This window comes from Choloepus didactylus, chromosome 17, assembly GCF_015220235.1.
Source record: "Choloepus didactylus isolate mChoDid1 chromosome 17, mChoDid1.pri, whole genome shotgun sequence".
NCBI lineage: Eukaryota > Metazoa > Chordata > Mammalia > Pilosa > Megalonychidae > Choloepus > Choloepus didactylus.
The window spans coordinates 71960633-71971432 of NC_051323.1; positions in this window are offsets into that span (position 1 = coordinate 71960633).

The following is a 10800-nucleotide window of genomic DNA, read 5'->3' on the forward strand; positions in this document are numbered from 1 at the left end:
GAGGAGGGTGCTGGTAGGGTCCTGTCCACTGAAGGCCCCCTGAACTTGACCTCCAGCCCCTAGGGAGCTGACAGCATCCAGCTTGGGTCAACATCTCAGCTATTGGCCACCATCTAACCGAGGATGAGTGACTGTTCTTCAATTTTGCATGGCACTTTGTTCTTAAAGATTCTCCAAACATATAACAAATGTGATAATTTCTCATCACAACATCTATGTAAAATAGCATTTTATTGGGTGACTGCTGAAAGACTCACAGTTAAGGACAAAAGAAGGGGGGTTGGAGAAGGCTATATAGTCAGGGTCTTCTGAAACCTCATCCAGGGCTTTTCTTATCGCTTGATTTTATCTCTGTGTTCCTTGTGAATTGGGTTATTGGCTCCAGTTTCCATGAGACAAGGGGCAGCAGGACTTTTCCGGGTTTTTTGAGAAGATAGAATCCACCTATAACACAGGCTCCTTTGTCATGTCAAATGATTCTACAAGCCTTGTGATTGTTTAATATTCCATACTGAGCCCTTGGGAAATGAGCTCAAAGGCTTTCTTATAATTTAAAATATCAAGATGAGTCATGGTAGGATGAAAGGAGGAAAAGTGGAGATTCAGAAATTATTACTGTCCCAATGTACAGTACTGATCTTTCTATTTTCAACTCCCCCTCGGCACAGCTCTCTCTTTAACCAACTTTCCTCAACTCCAAGGACCACATTCCTCACATCAGTGCCCATGGCTGATGCTCTGCTGGCGTGAGGGGAAGAAGAGTGGGTGGGCTTCTCCTGCAGTCTTGGAATTGGTGCTTAAGGCCCAGACAAAGGCCAGAGGTAAAATAAACTCTTCATGTTCTAAAGTGGTGATCAGTCCGGCCTTCCTTGGACTTTCTAAGAGGTGGGTTAACTGGCTCTGCATCTAACCAACTGGTTGGCTATCTGCTGATACGGTAGGCAAGCAGATTTGCCCCTCTGCCACCCTGAGCAACGGAAGTGGGAATGGAGCAGCCTGCAGGGTCACCGTTTGGTTGCCCAGGATACATGAGTCTCCCAGGAGTCTGGAAGTCCCTGTGCCTGATGCCGTCTAACGGGGCGGCTTGTCTGCCAAGGGGTCCCAAGTACTTAGGAAGCACTGAAGTTTCTGTCGGGGTGAAAAGACCAGTGGAGGAAGAAGTAGAGCCAGATCTTGGGGAGCTGTGCAGAAAAGACGGTCACCATAGACCTCAGAGACGCTGGTGTGGGTGCCTTTCAAGGAGAAGCCGAGAACTGGCAGGGAAATAGTCGAGGACACAAGCTGCTGGAAGTTAGGTAACGTGAAATTTACCCTCCTCCTTCTTGATCACTCCCAGCCCCCAGTGCCAGAGGAGTTAGGCATTGATGAGAAGAAAGAACCAGGCCACACTCTCCCCTTTCCCAAGGCCCGACTCTCAATACGTGGTTTTATTAGAACAATTCCCCGAGTACCATTTCACCAGTGTCTGGAAGACAAAGATGAAGAGCATAAATAAAATAAGTCCTACCGCCTTCTCCTTCAGGGTTTTTATTGATTGTGACTTAATCTCTTGAGGCAAGTTGATGGTTTTAATATTAAGCAGAAATATCAAGAGTCAGCAAAGGGATCAGAATCAAGCAAATATAAACTTATCCAGAAGTGGAAGTTTTCCAGCTCTCCGAAGGGGTTGGGTGGGGATGGGCACATTTGTTTTCTTTTAGGTACTGGGTTTCACAAGATAAATAACTTTATAAAGGCAACAGAAGCCAGAGTCTCTAAATATGTTGGATTGGAAAATAATCTGAAACTCCAGGCAAAGATGGGGGAGGGTCCCTGCTCAACACCACCCGTTTCACAGCCCATCCAGATGTGTCTTCTGCCCCAGATCATACCTGCCCTGGGATGACCTGCCTGGTCGTGGAGTCTTACTGGTTGTGTTCTGTGCACCAGCTACGTCACTTCTAACCAATAGTCCAGGGCCAATATGACAGGAACTGTTTGGTAATTTCTTGTACAACCCAATGCTGTACCCTCATCCCCAAGTGACCTTGAAATCCACCTCCACCCAAGTTTCAACAAGTGTGAACCAGGCTAGCAGGGAGAAGATATTTTGTTACCTGGTTATGTGTGTCTGTGAGTGTGTGTGTGAGTGTGTGTGTGAGTGTGTGTGTGTGTCTGTGAGTGTGTGAGTGTGTGTGTGAGTGTGTGTGTGAGTGAGAGAGTGTGTGTGTGAGTGTGTGTGTGTGTGTGTGTGTGTGTGAGTGTCTGTGAGTGTGTGAGTGTGTGTGTGAGTGTGTGTGTGAGTGTGTGAGAGTGTGTGTGTGTGTGAGTGTCTGTGAGTGTGTGTGTGTGAGTGTGTGTGTGTGAGTGTGTGTGAGTGTGTGAGAGAGTGTGTGTGTGTGTGTGTGAGTGTGAGTGTGAGAGTGTGAGTGTGTGAGTGTGTGTGTGAGTGTGTGTGTGAGGGGTGGGATGGGGGAAGGAGGTGGGAAGTGCCCACCTTGTCATGTCCTCTGCCCCCTTTCAGACCAGGCTACTGCAGTTCCTTGAACATCCCTCACATTTTCCCACTTCACACCTTTGCGTTATTCTCTCGTAGGAGATCCCCTCCTGTCCGGCGCCATCTGTAGAAATCCTATAGATCCTTCAAGGACCGATGCAGGGATCGCCTCTCTCCTTGGTTCTCCTGGACGCAGCCTCTTCCTTCTCTGTGCTTCATGGCCCTTCATTTATAAATTGTTACTTTGTGCACAATTAATACCCAGTGTACCTGCCACTGCCTTAGGGGAGAAAAAAACCCACAATACATTTGAAGCCCCTCCACAGCCTTCCCGGCATGCATCAGTCTTCCTCTCCTTAGGAATGGCAGCTCTCTTAAATTTGGAATTTATTCTCACCATGGTATTCAACATTATATAAATGCTATCTTGCTATAAAAAACGTCTTGCTTACTTCACTCAGCATCATGATTTTAAGACTCTTCTAACTTGATGCATATAGTTCATTCATTTTCACTCTTACGTAAATTTACATTCTTTGAAGACCAAAATATTTATTTACCTGTTCCCTTGCTAATGGACATTTACTTTGTCTCCATTTATTGTGCCCTAAAAATCATTCGAACACTCTTGTACCTGTATCGCGTGGACTTTGCAAGAGTTTCTCTGGTGTGTATTCCAGAAGTGGAGTGCTGGGTTGTAGCACAACGCACTTTCAGTTTTCCTAGATAATGCCAAACAGTTCTCCAAAGTGAAGAATATGATTTATGCTATCACACCACATTTTCCTGTTCTCTACATCCTCACCAGCACTTGACAATGTCAGACTTTTTAATTTTTATTAATCTGTTGCTTATGAAATGGTATCTCATTTTAGTTTTTGTTTGCATTTCCCTGAGGATCTTTTCACACGTTCACTGGATATATGTCCTTTTTCTTCTGCTAACTGCGTTTTCATCTCTTATTTGCCAATTTTTCTATTAGAGTTTCGTTTTGTCTTTTTCTTATTGTGAGAAGCAGCTGGGTTTGGATCCCCACCCTCTGTCCCTCAGTTTCTCATCTGCTAAATGGGATGATAAAACAGTGCTCACCTCTTACAGTGTTGAGGATCACATGAGTCATCATGTGCAAAAGGCTTAGAACACTGCCGAATGTGTAGGAAGCTTACAATGTTTATTATTACTGATTCATAAGTTTTTTATGTATTTTGGTTATTGCCTATTTTTCAATTATTTGCCAGCCACTATCACCTTCTAGTTTGGGGCTTGTCTTTTAAGTTTGTTTGTGGTATCTTCAACAGGAATTTAAAATTCTAAAGTCATGTTGATCATTCTTTTCTTTTATGCTTTTTCTTTTCTAGATCTTACTTAAGAAAATTCTTCCCTACTCCAAGATGATAAATATATTGTCTTATATTTTCTTATATGTGTTTAAAGATTGCTTTTCACTTTTAGGTTTTTAATTCACCTGTACTTGATATGTGTGTGTTGTATGAGATAGTGATATAATTTCATTTTTTTTTATATAGATAACCAATCAATCAATGATACATCTTTTCCTCATTTGTCCACAGTGTCACTTCTTTTATATATCAAGGGACCTAAATGTAAAGGTCTGTTTCTAAGCTCTCTTCTTTACTCCATTGGCCTATTTGTCTATTTCTGTGCAAATACAACACCTTATTGCTTAATAAAGCTCTATTAATAAGCCTTGCTATCTGGTTTGGAATATCCCTCCTCCTTCTCCTCTCCTCTTTCTTTCAGTAAAGTTACATAATTTTGTGCATAAAAGGCTTGGATATTTCTTGTTAAATTTATTCCTAGCCATATATATATATTAAATGAAAATATTAATATTTTATAATTATTTGATGGTAGTGAAAGCAAAGCAATGCAATTGATTTTTTTGTGTATTGATCTTATATTCAATTTGATGAACGTGCACATTTATTCTGATTGTAAAGTCTCTTGTGCAAACAATCATATTTTTTGTCGGTAATAACTGTTCTATTTCTTCTTTTCCAAGCCTTATATATTTTGTTTCGTCTCACTGTGCTTGTTAGGAGTTCCAGTACGATGTGGAAGTGAAGTGATGATGGCAAGCCGCATTTGCTCACTTTTCATTTTATAGGACAATTGTTATATCACCATTAAGTTGAATTGCCTGAAGATTTTTTATATATACTCTTTATCATAAAGGAAACTTCTTTTTCATTCTTAGTTTGGTATGATCAAATGCTTTTTCTCCTTTTTATCTATTTATGTAGGGAATTGTATTGCTGGATTTTCTGATGTTAAACCAACTATGCATTTCTGGGTTAAACACTCCTTGATCACAACTGTTTTTTAGGTAAATTCTAGACCCATTTGCTAATCTTTCATTTGAATTATTTTGCCCATTTTCATTAGTAAAATTGCCTTTGACTGACTTTTTGAACACTGCCCTTGTCCATTTTTGTTATTAAAAATACATACAGTTATGAAAGTTATATATATTGTTGTTAAAGTTTATATACATAAAAAGTTAATAAATATAAAAGTTATATATATATAAATTATTTTCATATAATAAGTTAAAAACTGTTCTTTTCTTGTCCTAAAATCTTATTCACCTGTATAATTATCTAAGCTAACTAGGTTTATGTTATGTTTGTGTGTTTGTATACTTGAGTAGACTTTTAATTATTAGTTCAATTTGTTAGTGGCTACAGGTCTATTTAGATTTTCTAACTCTCCCAAAGTTAGTTTTGATAAATTGTATTTTTCTAAGAAATTTTCAACTTTTTTTAAGTATTCAAATGCAATGGCATATTGCTTTTATATCCCTCTTTCATTCCAGAAACTATATATTTATGCCTTCATGTTTCTTTGCTTCTCAATTTTGCTGAACGTTTATATTATTAATCTTTTCAAAGAACCAAATCTTTATTTAGTTTGCTCTCTCTTGTATCTTTATTTTCTATTTCATTTTTTGCTTTGGTTTTTTTAATTTCCTTTCCTCCACTTTCTTTGGTTTATGCTGTTCTTTTCTAACATCTTAATTTGAATTAGTTTATTAATTTTCAGCTTCTCTCATTCTCTATTTTAAGTATTAATGCTATATTTTTTTCCAAGTTCCATTATCTGCACCCTACGAGTTTTGATAAATGGTGTTTGTGTTGTCATTTAGTATGGTATCTTTCAGTTCACCCCCAGCCCTTGACCAGTGACTCCCCAGGATGGGAAGGTGAAAGCCCCAGCTTCGTCTCCTCCGCTAGGGAAACTGAGGTGTGGTAGATATCCCTGATAGTCTTGCTGGATCAAGCTGAAGCCACCCTCTCAAGCATTGAGTGACCTCACGCCACTGTTCTGCTTCTTCTCTGTCTCTGACCTGGTTCCCCACCCCCTTGCCAGTGGCTCCTGGGAGCACTTACATAATAGAGTTTGCAGTGCTCCTGTTTCAGGGTCCACTTCATGGGAACCAGAACTTAGACAACCTTCAATACTGAGTGAGATAGGATAACTATCATTTTATCTCAATGTTTTGAAGATATTGATCCATGGCTTTCCGTTGCTGTTATTAAAAACTGTGTCTTTGTAGGTATCTGACTTTCCTGTGTGGATATTCTTGAGATCTCCTCTTTGTCTTTGGTGTTTTGCAGTTTCAGTATTATGTGCTTAAGTGTGGAATTCTTTTATGTATAATCCTGGGATTTGTTTGAATTTCTAAATATGAGGCTGAATGTCTTCATCAAATCTAGAAAACTTTGAGCCATTATCTCTTTAAATACTTTCTCTCCCTTCATCACTCTATTCCCCTTTCTGGGCTTTCAATGAAACATTTTCTACTCCATCCTCCAAGCTTCTTAACCCTCTTTCATATTATTCAACTGCTTATCCCTCCGTGCTGTATTTTGGGTTTCTTCCACATTTGCATCCAGTTCCCAAGTGTGAAGCAGCTGTGTCTAAACTGCTCTTTAAGCCACCTATTGCTTTAATTTTTGAAGATTATATTATTGTTTATGTGATTTTTATTTTTCAAATATAATCTTTTGCCCCCTTCTCATATTTCTAAGTTCCTGTTTTAATTCTTTAGATATATTAAACCCATTTAAATTTATAGTTTAAATATCTGAAGTCCTGGTGGGGAGGGAGGCTAATCCAATGCTTTTTCCTGACTTCTTATTTGTGGCAGTTTGTTACACTGTGTGTGTGTGCATGCATGTGTGTGTGTCTGTTTTGAGGTTGTAAAAGTATGCATAGGTAGCCTTAATTTGTGAAAATCCTGAGAGGCCTGGGTTGAGGATGTGTGCCTCTTGTTGCAGATGTACATTTGTTTCTTCTAGGAACCTGGTTGTGCCACAACTAGGATCCACTCTAATTTAATTTCTTGGCTGGGGGTTTCCTCCACCATACAAAGAGCACAGGTTCAGACCCTACTCTATCTGCAGGAAAGTCTGTGCCTACCCAATTTTAGAAGTGACTCAGTGCCCCCTACTCCCCACTCGTCGCCCCCCGCAGGGCTAAATGGAAATCTCTGTTATGTTTTTGTCTCCTATTACTGGCAGTTCTGTTTTCTCTACAAGATTATTTCCGTGAAGGACACCACTAAAGATCCTTGACCACAGTTTCTCAAGGCTCTGGTACGGCGTGTCCTCACGGAGGTGCCTGGACCCAGCTCAGGCTTACCGCTCCTGCTCTCTGTTCCCTCTTTGGTTTGGGGCCTGTTGATTTATGTTACATTCTCGTCATCTCAGCTAAGCATTTAAAATGATGTTTGATATCTAGTACATAAAATTTCTAGACTTTTGTTTTTTGAATTGAGAAGTTTTTCAGTATATCAACTCTACCATGTTAGCGGAAATATATATCTTCTTTACATTTTTCACTGACACTATGACCATTGCTAAACATGGATGTGGGCCCTTTTGTTTAATGGACATTGGGACAGATGTGGTAGTTGTTGCTTTTGTGTGTCCAGTATATGGTGATGCTGCTTCTGCTAACTCCTGTTCCACTTTTGCAACTCTTCATCCAGGCCACATTGTTCTTATGAGGCTAATGATCATGGAATTATACTTCCACTCACAACAACCACTCCCGTACGGGAGTAAGCACCCGGCCATTGCTGAACCAATCATAGTATCAGGGGAGAAACTTCCACCAGTAATATCAGACTATGAAGTATCAATAATATCAGACCAACCTCCCACAGAGGACAACTTGGAAATCTGGACCCAAAGTAAAACTGTGTAGTTGTAGTATCAGAAAGAATAACATGTCCATGAAGATGTGACTAAGATCTGACTAAGATGTAAACCCACTAAAGTCAACCAAGCTGTTGGGACTGCTCGTTTTCTCCTAGGGGTGCCTTAAGATTTCAGGAAAGACAGCCAAGATACAAAAGCTGCTCAGCAATTGTTGTTTCCCTTGTGGGAGCAGGGGGCAGAAGCCGAGTCTGGAGTGTGCAGTGGGGAAATTCACAATAAACTAGTAATTATTTCAGTCAGAAATCTAAATGAATATACTCCGAGTGTGGGTGAATAATAAATGAAAACCAGGAGAAATATCAGATGACAGAATCAGACTTACAGAGGATCTTGATAACAGAGTTAAAGGAAACAAACTCTAAAGATGTCTATTCCTACTATGTTAAAGGAGAAAAAAGACAAATTGAGAATTTTATCAGATAGATAGAAACTATAAAATGAACAAATGGAAACTCTGGAAATGAAAAATATCACAACCAAAATTAAGAACTTAACACATGGCTTTAATAAAGAGACACAGAAGAGACACATCTGAGGGGAAATTTGGTGAACTGGAAGATAGGTCAAAAGAAAATATCCGTAATGAATACCAGAGCAACAAAGAGAATGGGAGTTGTATAGATTGCAGAGAAAAGAACTAATATAAATGTAACTGGAGTAAAAAGAGAGAGAGAACATGTCAATATCAATATTTGGAGAGATAATGGCTGAGAATTTTCAAAAAATGACAAAAGATATCAAACAATAGATATAAGACACCCTGTGTACTTCAAGCAGAATCAATACAAAGAAGGCCACACCTCGGCACATTCACCACGGACCAGAAGCAGACACACCTGGGTTTGAATTCTGGCTTTTCTTAACTCCATATCCCTGAAAATCTCTACAACCTCTCAGCCTGTTTACTTACGTGTAAAACACAGATAGCAATACTACTTGAGAAATGAGCTAAATTGTCTACAAGGGACCCCAGGAATTAATCCTGGGCTGCCTGGAACTAGCTGTATCCTCTTCCAGTGGGAAGGGCTGCAGTCAAACTCAGCTACCTGTAGGCACTAAGTTTTGCAGATGCTCGGCTACTTGCTTTCCCAGACAATTTCTGTAAATAACTGGTCCCTTTTTCCAGGCTGCCCAGCACACAAGTTATCTGTCTCTCCACTGGCAAAGTCAGTAGCTCTCGCGCTGGTCCCTTATGAGGGTGGGGAGGCCCACACAGCACTGTGTGAATACTGGCACCTGCCTGGGAACACTCACTGGGAGATGAGAGAAGAATCGGGAACCATCCTTCCCTTGCAGCCCTTAGATTGTAGATTTTCCGTAACCTGTGTGACACGACATTGTGGATTTCATCCCAAGTCTTAGAGCAAGACAAATGCCTTACGGGTTTGAAGTGAGAATGAAGTGAGATAAAGCATCTGAAGTTCATAACATGGTGTCAGGTGCACAGTGGTTGCTGTAAACCTGCACGGTCCAACACAGGAGCCGCTAGGTACATGCACCCCTTTAAACTTAAATGAATTACAATTAAATAAAGTAGAAAATCCCTTTCTTCTGTCATATGAGCCACATTCCAAGATATCAACAGCCACATGTATCTAGTGGCTACCATATTGCAGAATGCAGATGTAGAACATTTCTAACAACAATGAAAATTATATTAGACAGTGTTGCTGTAGACATCCACTGTTCCTTATGGCTTACTTTTGTGAAGTATTATTTGCCAGTCACTGTTCTGTGCCCTTCACCTGCATTATCTCATTTAAGTGACATGGAGTAAGCATTAAATGAGTGTTTGCTATTATTAACCCACACAATAAGCCCATGGATTGGGTATTATTATCAGCCACATTTCAATGAGGAAACTGAGTTGGGGGGTGGGGGAAGAAGGTTAAATAACATGATTAAGGTCACAGTCAGGATCCAAATGACCCAGTCATTCTGATTCCAGAGCCTCTGGAAGCAACTTGCCTAAAGCTACGTCCCGTGTGAGCTGCAGAGCTGGACAGAGCAAATGCCCTGTTCTTACTCATGGGGCCACACGTCCTCCCGGAAGGAGTCTGTGAACTGCAACTGTGTGGCCATAATTCCATTCATTCTACTTGAAGTATTTTCAAAACTGCTTCTCAGTCTGTGGGGAGATTTGAAAGACGTGGAAACTGCCCCCAAGCTAGCTGAATCAAGGCCAGTCTCAGCACTGGGGGCGAGAGAGGGCCTACAGTTAGGGACAAGGAGTGACCTCAGCCCAAACTGCAAAACATCGCTCCCAAGTCACCTGCAGGATACCGCATTCCTCAAATTCAAGTAATGTTGCCTTGTTTTACCCAAGGGCCAGGAGTACCCTGTGAAAAGGTAAGTTCTAGAATGGATTGTTAAACACATCTGTGAACACTTAGGAAAGATAAGAAGGATCATTAGGGGCCAGGTTGGTTCCCTGGAACAGCCCCATTGCCCTTAAGCGTCTGAGAGCAGAGTGGCTGCCCCATGGCACAGAGGCGTCCAACTCCGGAGATGTGGTCGTTGAGTCTGGAGAAACCCCCAGGAGGGTTGTTGAACCCCAGGTGCCCTGGCTGTGGGTTTGGACTTGCAAAGCCCCCAAAGACTCTTCTCATTCTAAGAGTCCATGATGCTAAGGACAACGGGGAGAGCGAGCACTGGCTCACCTATAAGCCATCAGTATTTTATTCAGGATTGATTTGGTTGAGAGCATCCACTACCTCTCAGGCAGCTCCATCACTGCAACCAGGCACCTCACCAGCACTCAGGTGCTAAAGGAATAGATGTTTGTCCAAGTGGGAGACCAGACAGCCCTAAATGAAAAAGGGGAAGGAAGAGTGGCCCCTAGTGTGGGAGCTCGCAGGGGCACTTGGCACCAGGGGCTGACAGACGGGTTCTAAACTCCAACAAGGAGTGGCCAAGGAGGACCTTGAGGGTAGTAATGTCAGAGTGAAGAAAGCAATCCAGCTTCCTATCAAAACACCCAGGCTCCTGTCTTGGACGTGCCGCCAGTAGCTGTGTGGCTTTGGGCAAGTCTCCTGGCCTCTCTGGGCAGCTATCCTCTCCTCTGCGGCCCCTGGAGAA